Raw genomic sequence first — 13,478 nt, 5'->3', positions numbered from 1 at the left:
AATGTATTGTAAAAGGAGCAAAAATTTGTTTCAGCTCACAGTTTCCCAGTTTTCCACTCATAGTCTGTTTAGTCCATTGCTTTCAAGACTGTAGTAAGCAGAGCATCATGAAGCCAAAACAGGCTTCACCTTGTGCAGCTGAGAAGCAGAGAAGGGAAAATAGGAAGGGACCAGGCCGAGATACAAGACCACGCCCCCACAGAGCTGCTTCCTCTAATTAGACCGCACTTCCTATCTTTCACCACTGCCAAATAACTGCTGCCATATTGTGACTCCATCGGAGTTAATCCATTGATTGGGTCTGAATCCCCAGGATCTAGTCACTCCCCCAAAGTTCCTAGTCACTTTTCGATTGCTGTTATAAAAACACCTGGACCAAGGCACTGTATAAAAGAAGACATTTAATTTTGCTTAGTTTCAGGGAATGAGAGTCCACAGTGGAGGAGCAAAGGCATGGCAGCCGAACAGCTGAGAATTCATTCAAATCTTGATCCACAAGCAGGAGGCAGAAAGTGCACTGAAATGTCAAAGCCCACCCTCACTCAGCAACACTCCCCCGGCAAACCCACACCTCCTGATCCTTCCCAAACTGTTCCACCAAGGAGGGACCAAGGATTCAAACATGTGTCCATGAGGGCCGTTCTCATTCAAAACACCACAGCCCCTCCCTCATCTTGAAGCTAGGTTCTAGAACATAAACCTGGGAGAGACATTTTACATTGAAACGATAACAAGCTCACAGGAATGAAACAAGGACTGGAAGGTTGGGGGACATTTGAACTGTTTATCCTGTGGTCCACCTGGGTTTAGTGCTTTAAAGCCTGGGCTGGCAATGTCACTCACTCGGTAAAGTGCTCGCTCAGCACGCATGAGGCCCTGGGTTCCATTCCCAGCCCCCACACCAACACGTCATTGTGGTGTACAAGCCTTGGTGGTCTCTGTTGGCTGAGCTATCTCACTGGCCAGGCCTCCAGTATTTTAGATAAGGAATACTCAGTCTGTATACATGTATTATGTGTTTTCTATTGAGTCATAACACACATGTCATGTAATCATTTGTAAAATATAGAGTAATATACAAACTAACTATACATAGAATCTATAAATTATATAACAATATAAACTGTGTATAAGTTATATATCAATATCTATATCTATATCTATATCTATATCTATATCTATATCTATATAATCAGTGCTGGATATTGAACCAAGGATCCTATGCCATGTCATACCTCACAGAGTCATGCCATGGGCTATACCCTCAGTTGAAAATGACACCTCTCAGCAATCCTGGCACTTTTATTATCATTATGGCTACTAAACATCATAGCAATTGGAATCCAAGTCCTTTTGGGATGCAGACCTCAGACCCTTAGAGGCTAGTTAGGCTTGTGGCTTGGATCAGAGGGGTCAGGGAATGTTAACTTACAAAAGTGGGAGACAGGGCATTGCTAGCTAGTTAACATCTGTTCTGCCCTGGGCTAGAGGTGTTTCACTGGCTCTGTGTGTGTGTGTGTGTGTGTGTGTGTGTGTGTGTGTGTGTTCCCCTCTCCTCAGCCCAAACTCGTGGCAATGAATGTTCTCCTCACACTGTGCTCTGGGAAGCCACTGGCAAGCCACCCCTTTCAGCTGATTGGCTCTTTCAGTGCTCAGAACTGTCCATTTTTTTAAGGTCATGTTCCTATTTTACAATTTAGAAGCCAGGACTCAGAGAGATGAAGTTATGTCCCTAGAAGCACTCGATGGTAGAGCCAGGATTCATTCCCAGTCAATCAGAATTCAACGCTTGAATGTCTCCTCTCTCCTTAAGTCTGGACCCCAGGAGAGATGAGTCCACTGCAACAGTCCCTGGAGGCATCCCAGTACTTGCTTTTTTATTTTACTCTGTTGTGACAAGACTTCATGTAATCCAGGCTGTCTGGGTCCCAAACTCAACATGTAGGAGAAGACAACCTCAAACTTCTGATCTTCCTACATTTACTAGGGTGCTGAGGTTATGGGTGTGTGCTACTGTTTCCTGTTCATGTAGTGCTGGGATCCGATGCAGGGCCCCATGCACACTAGGTGAGTACTGTTCAAGTTAGGCATGGGACGGAGGGCATCTAAGCCCCAATGCTGCCCTGTCCTGGTGTTGACCTCTAGTCTGGCCTAGAGCCAACCAGGAAGGAGCATAGGGAAGTAGGCTCCTAGGAATTTTCCAGTGAAATTTAAACGGAAAAGCCTAAACTTTAGGAGAAATTTCCAAAAGAAATAATTCCATTATAATTCTTCCTATGGCATGGGTCACCCCAGGACATCCCAGGTCATCTCAGGCTGTGTGTGAAACAGGAAGAAGTCAGACTTGAACCCGTATCTTGGAGATTTTTTAACTTGTGTCATTTAATTTGAACTCGAGTGTGAGTTACCCTGTGCATTTTTTTTTAAGTTTTTAAAAGTCATTTTATTTATGTGTATAGGAGTTTTGCCCACATGTGTATCTATGTATCATTGCCTGCCTGGTGCCTGTGAAGGCCAAAAGAGGACTCTGGATCTCCTGGGACTAGAATTACAGACAAGTATGAGCCACCATGTGCTGCTATAAATCAAACCTTAGTCCTTTGGAAGACCAGTTAGTACTCTCAGCCTCTAAGACATCTCTCCAAGTTCCACCCCCATGCACTTTTCTAGAAGCTAATGTAAGATTCTAAGGCTCAAAGACTTTGGGCCAACAAGTAAGGAGGTGCCAATCTGGGAGGCCGAGACAGTAGGGAGATTCAAGCTCAGGTTTTCTTATGAGGAAGCTGAGTGACTCTCTGGGCCTTAGTTTCATTATCCCCAAGGTGGGGAATAATAAATCCAGGTCAGTGAGATGATGGGTGAAGATACTCAATGTGTATTGAGTACCTAGTCACTGCCTGAGGGGACACACTAGGTGTCACCCCTGTAGCAGAACAGAAAAGCACAGAACAGTGAACTCACTGCAAGTTTCATGTGATATCAGAGTCATCATAAATGAAGATCCAAAGACCTGGGGAAACGCTGTTTTTCTCCTTAGGCTCAATGGAGAATGAACTAGTGGGTAGAAATGGAATTGAGCAGAACTGCCAAGCCTTAATGGTAACAAGCAAGCCATCCACCACTGCCTGCTTGTTCGGATTCTCCGTCTGCACCATTCCCTCCTATTCATGTAGGTCAGACACCTGCCACCTCCTTCTTTCTTCTTTGGGGAAGAAAGGTAAGTGTGGCCTTTTTAGTCTAGGCTTTCCTCTATCTATCTATCTATCTATCTATCTATCTATCTATCTATCATCTATTTATTTTCTTGTTTGTTTTCCAAGACAGTTTCTCTGTGTAGCCCTGGCTGTCCTAGAACTTGCTCTGTAGACCAGGCTGGTCTCAAGCTCACAGAGATCTGCCTGCCTCTGCTTCCCAAATACTGAGATTAAACGTGTGTGCCACCACCACCCAGTGGCCTTTCTGTGTTTTATGGCTTGCTTATTTCAATGATTTCCTGGGGGAGAAATGAAGAAAAGAGAAAGGAAGGTAGGGAACACTTCTGATATCTCTCACTTACAGTACTTAGCCCGCCAAAGCTGAGCACTAGGGGTGTTATATTCCAGGACCCGTACTTCGCTTCCCACCACCATGATGGTCTGCTGTCTAGGGACAGGGCATGGCTTGAATGGTCAGCAGCTGTGATTATCAAAGGAGACTTGTGCAAGACTGGGCACATTAATTTTCTATCACTGGGAGAGTATCTCATGGGCCTGGCCTCTTCCCAAGGATTATAGACAGTAAACAGTTAATGGGGAGAGAGAGTATTTTTCTTCAATGGTGTAGTTGCCCATTCCTTCATAAGTAAGCCCAATTAAACCCACTGGCTCACCAAGCTACACAAGGATAAAAATCATGTCTTGTTTGTGTCCTTGGAGCCCTATCTGGATTGAGTAGATGCTTGGTCACTGTGTAGATGAAGATTCTACCCACCCCTTTCCTTCTGTGAGAGAATAGCAATGGCCTGATCTTGAGAGTCACTTTCGAGGTTTCACAGCAGTTTGGATTCTATGGCAATGGCCTTTATGCATTCTGCAGAATTCTTGATGGCTCTCTCCCTCTCTTCCCCCTTTTCTCTATCACGGAGGGTGCTGTTCTTGTCAGAGCTGGCCCACAGCAAGGCCTGGACAGCAGCCGCAGTGTACCTAGAGGCCCAGGCAGCATTCTGGGTTTCTTAACCAAGATCAGAGCCTGGGTCAGAGCCTGGGTCAGAGCCTGGGTCAGAGCACCCACTGGCTAATATAGGACTGGTTTGAGCAAATGATGGCATTATTTTAACCATCTTTGCCAAGTGGGGCTTAAACTTGAGGTCAGTGACCTGAAACAGATGGCACAGAGGTCTTCACCTGGCTCTGTTCAGGGATTGGCAGCTAGCACTCTGCTCTGGGCCCTGCTTCATAGCTCAGGCAATATCCCTTCTTCAGGAAGGCAGAGCGATCTCAAGTAATATTGGAAAAAGCCTACAGGCTCAGATCATATAAATGCAACCTTGTTGGGCACCATGATGTTGCTTTAACTTTAAAAAAAAAAAAAAAAACAGATTTTTAAAATTCAGTTTCAGTTGTGTGTATGAGAGAGAAAGAGAGTGTGTGTGTTCCGTATGCATGTGCCAGTGCCTACCAAAGATCAGAAGAGGGGTCTGAATCCCTTGGAGTTGGAATTACAAGCAATTGTGAGCCTCCTGGCCTGTGTGTTAGGATTTAAACTCTGAGCTTCATGATTGAACAGTAAGTGCTCTTAACTTCTGAGCTGTCTCTCTAACCGTATTGGGGCTGTGCTGACAAATATAGACTCCTTCCAGATAGGATACAAATGACAGACCAAAGTGACCATTCCAGCAAGGTTAAGCCTGGTGAACCATGAGTTGGTTGGGCTCCCTTGTGGGAGCATGGGTAAGGACTTACTTACTGGAATGTGAGTGATCTCAAAGCCACCAACCACACCACTGAAAAGTCCCAGTCCATCGTGGATGGTGATCCCCACAGTCACCTTGTTCACTTTATAAACTCCAGCATTTCCAGGGATTGTGAGACCATGTGCTTCTGGGGAGGAGTTGCACACAGCTGTTAGGGAGGCATGTATGGCTGAAGTGATCGTGTAGTGACCTTCCCCTTACCTTCCCTTCTGTGGGGGAAGAGCAACAGGCCTGATCCTAAGAGTTTCTCTATAGGTGTCACAGCTGTTCAGATGATATAGCAATGACCATTATGGATTAGGGCAGGGACGGCAGAACTATGTGTCATCATCATCATCCTGTCCCCCCATCCATTTGTTGTCCCCTGTGGGGTAAGTGGAACCATGTCACCAGACAGAAAAACTGGTAAGGCTGAGCAGATTAAAGAACCCCAGCAATTCTCATAATTGAGAACAGTAGGCATTTGAACCTACTCCTGACCAGGTTCCTGGCCTAGAGCACATGACCTTGACACCCCACTAAGAGGATCATGACAATTGGTCACGTATCGTAGAAACCCAGAGTTCTCCATGATTATGAGGTGTCTAGATAGGCCCCAAGGGTTTATCCAATAAGCTTTCCTTCCCAGGCATTCCTTTCTACAAAAGGTATTTCATCTGTGGTCCACCCTGAGTAAGTCGTATGCATCCTTTTCCTCCACGAATAAACAGTTTCCACAAACAAGGACTGTCTCTCTCATTAAGGACCACCGTGTGTGTGTGAAGTCTCGGAGGGGAGACTTCCCTCATCCAGAGCCTCACCTAAGTCTCCTCCAGAAGGCCTCCAGCACTCCCGGCACTCACAGAGCCAAACTGGATTCTCCATGCCCCATGTTCTTCTCAGGCCCTTGTTCTGAACTCTTCAAGGTTCCCAGCAACATCTGTATGCCCAGGAGTTTGAGAACCACAACCTCTGTGCCAGCCCCCACCTTTTCTCACCCAGAGAAACATGGGCTAGGACCCCTATCTTAGGCTGTGTTTCATCTCCCCTGAGTGGCTTTTCAGCATCCCACTAGCTGGCATCCTGGTGGTAGCAAGGAAGGAATGTTAGCCTAGTAGCCCTAGCACCTCTGTGTTTCACCTCCCAGTGGTGAGGCAGAAAAACAGAACTACAGTCCTCCTCCTCCTGTCTTCCGTTCCCCCCATCACTGGTCAATAGCTGCAAATACACAGTATCACACTACTTATGCTAGGGACAGGAATGTGTCCTAGACAACACTAAAACGAAATGAAAAATTGGGGGGGAGGGGTAGGGGAACAAGATAAATAATCTATAAGAAACTACTAACATCTCTTTTACTCAGAGTTTTCCCAGCCAATGTGAACATCCAAATGCATAGAAGGGCAAAGTATAACTGAGCAATTCCTAAAAGAAGTTACAAATTCCTATTAAATATCTAGACATACATTCAGCCTTGCTAAAAATCACATTAGTGAAAATTATACTGAGGTTCTGTCGTTACTATAGGCTCATTTTGCAGAAGCTAATAAATGTGTTTCTGTATTTTAAAACATACAAACTCTAAACTTTTCCTAACAGTTAAGTGTGAGTAGTAAAATTATGAGAACTTGGAGGATTTTATTTTTCTTTTTTCCCATATTTTCTTTAATAAATGGCGTTGACTTTCCCTAACTCATGGCCAATCAACCTTTAACCAAAAACTTGGCAAGAGCTCAGTGATAATGTTCACCTGGTACATACCAGGCCCCGAGTTCAATCCTAAATCTCTTTGAAGCCACATACAGTGCTCCATGCCTGGACTTCTGGTAGTCAGCAGGCTAAGGCAGGAACATGCCATGAACCTAAGACCTTGAGGCCAGTCTAGGTAACGCAGTAATACCATGTCCATCAAAAAGACTAAAAAAGTAAAATCCCTCTTCAGTGAACATGCATAGATTCTGTGTGCCTGCAGATGTGTTTTTGTGTGAGTGCAAGCCAGAGGTCACCCTCAAGTACAATTCCTCAAGAGCCATCCGCTGTGTCTTTCAAGGTAGGGTCTGTCAGTGGCTGGAAGCTCACCAAATAGGCCAGGCTGGCCAGCCAGCCAGCCCTGGGAGTCATTGTCCCCACCACCTTAGCCCTGGGGTTTGTAAGTGTGCTACCATATCTGGATTTTTTTTTTTTTTCATGGAATCTGGGGATTGAACTCAGATCCTCAGCAAGCACGTTACCAACAGAGCTGTCTCTTCCACCCCAGATTTTCTAAAGACTTATTTATTTTTTATTTATATGACTACACTGCAACTGTCTTCGGACATTACAGATGGTTGTGAGCCACCATGTGGTTGCTGGGAATTGAACTCAGGACCTCTGGTAGAGTAGTCGGTGCTCTTAACCACTGAGCCATCTCACCAGCCCCCACCCTAGATTTAAAAAAAAAAAATTGTCATTATTCTCTAAACAAAATGGTGTGACAACTGTTTGCATAACATTTGTATCATATTAGGCAGTATAAGTAATCTAGAGTGGCTGGGAGTACCCAGAAGGATGTGCAGAAGCTACATGCAAATGCTGCACCATTCTAAAGAGCGTATCTGAGAAGCTCAGAAAGGCCTTTCTGTGTCTTATGTCCCTTCCCAGCTCCCTTACCTCTGGGTGCTGCGTGAGCGCATGTTCTTTCCCTTGCACTATAGAGACTTGTTCTTGGGAGTGGGCCCTCCTAAATGTACTCCCACCTTAATCCCTGTAATGGAGACAACTTGTCTTAACATCTAAGGAATCATCCAGGAGGATAATTTCTAATTCAGAGTACAGATGTCACAATAGGACCAGAGCTGCTCAGGAGGAGCTCTCTGAAGCATTGAAGACTTTACTGTGTCAAGGCAAGAGGCCATAAGCAGAAGAGTGAATCATGCACTGTGAGGAAACCCTATATCAACAACACACACACACACACACACACACACACACACACACACACAATCCCACAAGTAATTTGGCTTTGAACAAACAGTGCCAACATGTTGGCTGTAAACCCGGCTGCACAAATTTGAAGCCTAGAAAACTTTGGCCATCACTCTAGAGAGATACAAACCACCCACAGGATTGGCTTGCCCTCATGACCCAGCACTTAGGCCTGTGTCTCCCACTCCCTGTTAGAGCTTTCTGTGAAATGCAGCTGCTGTGATCTCCCCTTGTCTGATGTCGTTAAGAAGGGCCCTCCCTGCATGACTGCTGTCCCCTCTTCACACTTTGCATGCCACCTTGTCACATTCCCTACACAGAATAAGTCACCTCAGTCCTGGGAGAACAGACATCTTTTACCTTTGGCCTTCTTTATTTCAATTAATTAGTTAATTAATTAATTGTTGAGATGGGGTCTCACGTAGCCTAGGCTGGCTTTAAATCATACAACTAAGACTAGCATGTCCTGGATAGAGGAATTGCAGGCATGTACCAGCACAGCTGACTTATGTGGTACTGAGGAAGAAACGGGGGGGGGGGGGGTCTGTTTGCTAAGCAAACATCCTACTAACTGAGCTACATCCCCAGACTTCCCCGCTTCATCCCTTCTCTCCCGCCCCACTGTCCCCACCCCAACTCCATGCTGTACTGGGTTTGAACCCAGGACCTCATGCATGTTAAGTCTGTGCTCAACCACTGACCTCCACCCCCAGTTCCAAAGTCTGTTTTTAAAAAGACTTTTGCCTTTTAAAAATAAAAACTAAAATCTTCATTGAAAAGAAAACAGTCACTTCTATAGTGAAGCAACCACAGAGGCCTGTTTGTAACTCATGGATAATTTCATGCGGTTGGTTAATGGCATGCCTGGTTGTCCCTCGCCTGCTAGAGTAAACCTCTCAAGGGCCAGGACTGAGGCCAGCTTGGCACCGACTTTTCCCAGTGCTTGCTCCCACGGCTGCCAAGTAATGTTGGTTGAATTGAAGTTCTAGCAGGCTGCTATTGGGACCCCCATCACATGCTGTACTAGGAAAGTATCTTCAGTTCAAATCAAATGATAGATGCACCAATTTGCACGAGCGTGTCACTGGCATGCTCGGTTTGTAAAGCTGGTTGAGAAAATAATTTGGCAATTACCTAGTGAGCTGGAGACATTCGTACTCAGGAGCTTTAAACTCTGCTTCTAGAGGGACTTCCACACTTGGGCAGGGTGGTGATGCTTATAACAAAAAGTGTCTATCGGCAGGGAAGAGGTCAAACTGTAGTTCAGTTATCAGAAATCTACTATACTACACACACACACACATCAACAAACTAGAGCCACATGTATCAATAGAGTTTTGGCTCAAAACTATAATACTAAGTGAAAAATTATACATCATGAAGCCCAAATAAAGGTTAAAAACGTGCAGAATGATACCATGTCATCTTTATGGATATAGAAGTGTGTAAGCAGAGGTGTAAAACTGTCTATGATAAACACTAAAGTCATAGATTGGCTCCTGTTAGGAGGGTGAGGAATGGGCTGTGGTTGGATCCATAAAAGGTCTTAACTAAATCTGAGCTTTTCCCTTAGTTGTGTTATTTATTAAGATTAACATTTTTATTTATTTTATTTCATGTATATGTTTTTTTTTTTTTTTTGCTTATATGTATATATGTATACCAAGAACATGTCTGGTACCCGAGGAGGCCAAAAAAGAGTATCAGATCCCCTAGAAGTGGAGTTACAAGTGGCTTTGAGCCACCATATGGGTATAGAGAATTAAACCTGGGTCATTTAGAAGAGCAGCAAGTACTCTGAACCAGTGAACTATCTCTCTAGTCCCTGATCTTTAAAACAAGGTGCCAGGAGCCAACCTGACTCCATTTTGAAAGAATAGTTTTAAGTTTTGTTTTTCCTCAGCTATCAACTCCTGAGAAAACAGGTGGCCAGTGATCACTGCACCCTAAGGAAAGTGGTTGCTGCACCCTGAGCCAGACAAAAACATCAGGGCTGCAAGATATCCACCGTGGCAGAACGCCCAGCTTCTGTGAAATTCCCCCAAACACATTATCCCCTTCCCTACCTGTATAAATTGCCTGAGAAAATACAGCTCGATGAACCTTGATCAGAAAACTTGGCTTGGTCTAGTTCTTTGCGTCTCCTGTCCCTTCCATTCTCTCCCCCTTTCTCATAGGGTACCCCGCTGAAGGTCCAGCGGGTCGGAGCAACAAGGTAATTATGTATAAGTGTGTTTATTGCTGTATATGAGCATATGAGTACAGGTGCCTGCTAAAGTCAGAGACCTCGGCTTCCCTGGAGCTGGAGTTACAAACAGTTATGAGCCACTCAGCATGGGTTTGGGGAACTGAATTAGGGTCCTTTACAAGAGCAGTCCTCGTGCCTCTGTGAGTCTGAAGAAAGTATGATACCCAGGGCTGAGGAGGATGGCTCAGTCTGTACCATGGTTCTTACGTGAGTCTGAGGACCCGACCTAGGAAGGCTGGGATTAAAGGTATGCCTTCCTGAAACAGAGACACACAGGTCTCTGCGAGTTCAAGGCTAGCCTGGTCTACAGAGCGAGTTCCAAAACAACCAGGGCTATACAGAGAAACCCTGCCTCAGAAAAACAAACAAACAAACAAATAATAAAAACATCTACACACAAGTAATGAACTTAAATGAACTGAGCTGATAAGGTTGTATTTATGTATTTAGGAATATTTGAACACACACACGTACACACACACAACCAACAATGACAACAATTAAAGAAAAAGAGGCCATACTTTTGAAAAAGTGTGTGTGTTAGAGAAAGGAGAATGAAAGCGAAGGGGAAAATAATATAATTGTATTATAATCCCCAAAAGAATGGGGAGCTTTTTACAAACTGATAAAAATCTCTATATTGCTCAGTGAAAGAAACAAGATGTGACCCAGTGTGTGTAACACACACATGTAACAGCATTATCCTACCCCATGGCAAACAGGCCTCTGAGATCTGGAGTTAAGGCCTGCAGGCCACTGTGGCTGGGGATCGGTAGCTGTCATGCCTGCATCCCCAGGGGATTAGAAAATATGTAGCCACAGTTTGGCATCATCAGATAACAGGAGGTTTGGGGCTCTGTTTCCAAGGTCCACTCAAGACCAAAGTGCTCAGAAACATCTGGAAAGAATCCACAGTCATTATCACAAACGTCATGCAACTGTAATTTCTGGTAAGTCACATGAGCAGCACCAACTTGAAAGCTGAACAGGGACAGCATAATGACGGAAGGTTTCTGGGCACTCTGTGCAAACAAGAACCAATACCATCTGAAAGCTTACCATCAACTCTGGCAGATGACAAGCTGAGAGATCCAGTGATACAGATTGTAAAACATTTCTAAAGCCACAATCTGAGATCAACCAATCAAAATATCGAGCAAGGGTTAGCAAGCCACTCCACAGATGCTCACCTGACGATCTGAGTTCAGTTTCCAGAGCTATCGGTGGGAGGAAAGAGCTGACTCCCAAAAGGTGTCCTTTGACACCCATCGCCCCCCACCCTACATTCCATGCACACACACACACTCGAGAACACACACATACAATAACAATACATATTTTTAAAATGTCGATCAAGCTAGCTGGAAATTAAGCTGAGTTGGTAGAGTGCCCAGCATACACAAAGCCCTGGATTTGATCTCCAGTACCCCGTACACTGGATGCAATGGCATACACCTTTAATGTCAACACTTGGGAGCTGGAGGCAAGAAGATCAAAAGTTTAAGATCAGCCTTGGCTACTTATCAAGTTCAAAGCCAGCCTGGGCTACCTGAAACCCTGTCTTAAAAAAAAACAAAAACAAATCAATTGAATTTAAAAAGGATTACAGCTCTGATACAGTTCTACATAAAGCCAACGTCTGTTACTTGTTAACAGTCTTACTTGTTTTATCTTTGTTTTTGTTGGAAAACAAAAATGAGTTGTTCCTATTTTACTTTGAAATTTGTTTGCTTTGCATTTTTCTTAACATGTACATTTCTCATCCTGTTTGTAAATTACCAAATTAAGTATGGCTACCATCACTAACTTTTTCTTCTTCTTTAAGTGGCAGGGAGTCTTGGATGGAAGACTATGGTGGATCTTTTTCTCCCTAGAAGGAAGGAAACACACATGCACACGCGTGTGTCAGGCAGCATGTGTGGAGGTCAGAGGATAACCTGCTAGAGTCAAGTTTCTTCCACCATTTTGGTTTGTTGTTGTTTTTGAGACAGGGTCTCACATGTAGCCTTGGTTGGCCTGTAACTCACTCTCCTGGATGCTAGAATTAAAAGCAGGGACCATCATACCTGGCTGGCTTTCTTAGGGACCATCATGCCTGGCTGGCTTCCTTGCAACATTTAGATCTTAGAGATGGAACTTGGGTTATCAGGCTTGGAAGCAAGTGTCTTTTTCCTATGAGCCATTTTAATATCTTCCAAAAGCAAGTTTTATTTTTTTTTTAAGCAACCATCTGTTTTAACAGAGGGAATATATATGGCTTTAGTATATATGTATATGTGTGTGTATATGTATACACATTTCTATGTAAAATATATATTCATATGTAATCTTATACAGAGATGATTATATATTATGTTTACATGCGTAATATTTAGAAGGATTCACAAATAATTAGTAGCAGTAAATATTTGTAAGAGTAGACTTTTTTTCTACATACTTTTTATGTGATGTGTGTGTGTGTGTGTGTGTGTGTGTACTGGAGACTGAACCCAGAGCCGTGTGCATGCAAAGCAGGTACTCTAGCACTGAGCTACAACCCCGGTCCTTTTTTTTTTTGTTTTGTTTTGTTTTGTTTTTTTGTTTGTTTGTTTTTTTTGTTTTTTGTTTTTTGTTTTTTTTTTTTTGAGACAGGGTTTCTCTGTGTAGCCCTGGCTGTCCTGGAACTCACTCTGTAGACTGGGCTGGCCTCAAACTCAGAAATCCGCCTGCCTCTGCCTCCCAAGTGCTGGGATCAAAGGCGTGCGCCACCACCCCCCAGCCCCAGGTCCTGTTTTACACTTGAAAATTCTTAACTATATAAATTGACTCTGAAAATTAAAACTTTTTAAATAATCTTGGCAGATTTCCACAAAGCTTATGCAAAACATTAAACCAGACTCTCAAGGGTTGGACCTGTGGTTGGTTGGTTTGCTTGTTTCTCTAGAACCTCTGTTTTAGGAACCAGGTATATCTTGCTGGCTTTTAGAGCTAGGAACAAAGATCTCAGCCCTTACAGCGCCACCTGGTGGCTATGGTCTTGTAAGGTTCCAAGCTTTTCTCTCAATAATCTTTGGGAGTGCCTATGACCTTGTGACCTTGACAATGGGCAACATGGCAGGCGCTGCGCCCTTAAACTGCCTGAGGTTGGTCTCAGTTGACACATAATGAACGACCAGGGTTGCCTTGTGTGGGAAGAACGTCCTACAATACAACTCCTGACCTCCGCCTCCAAGGAGCTCCTCAGAGGCAGCCTACAGTAACAGCACATGGACTCCAAAGTCCAGAGCCAAACCCTGGCTCCACTATCTACTGGCTTTGTCTTATACAGCATAACTTCCAAGGCCCTCACGTCCTTGT

Source organism: Arvicanthis niloticus, chromosome 26 (assembly GCF_011762505.2).
Source record: "Arvicanthis niloticus isolate mArvNil1 chromosome 26, mArvNil1.pat.X, whole genome shotgun sequence".
Taxonomy (NCBI): Eukaryota; Metazoa; Chordata; class Mammalia; order Rodentia; family Muridae; genus Arvicanthis; species Arvicanthis niloticus.
Note: the sequence above shows the minus strand (reverse complement) of the source record.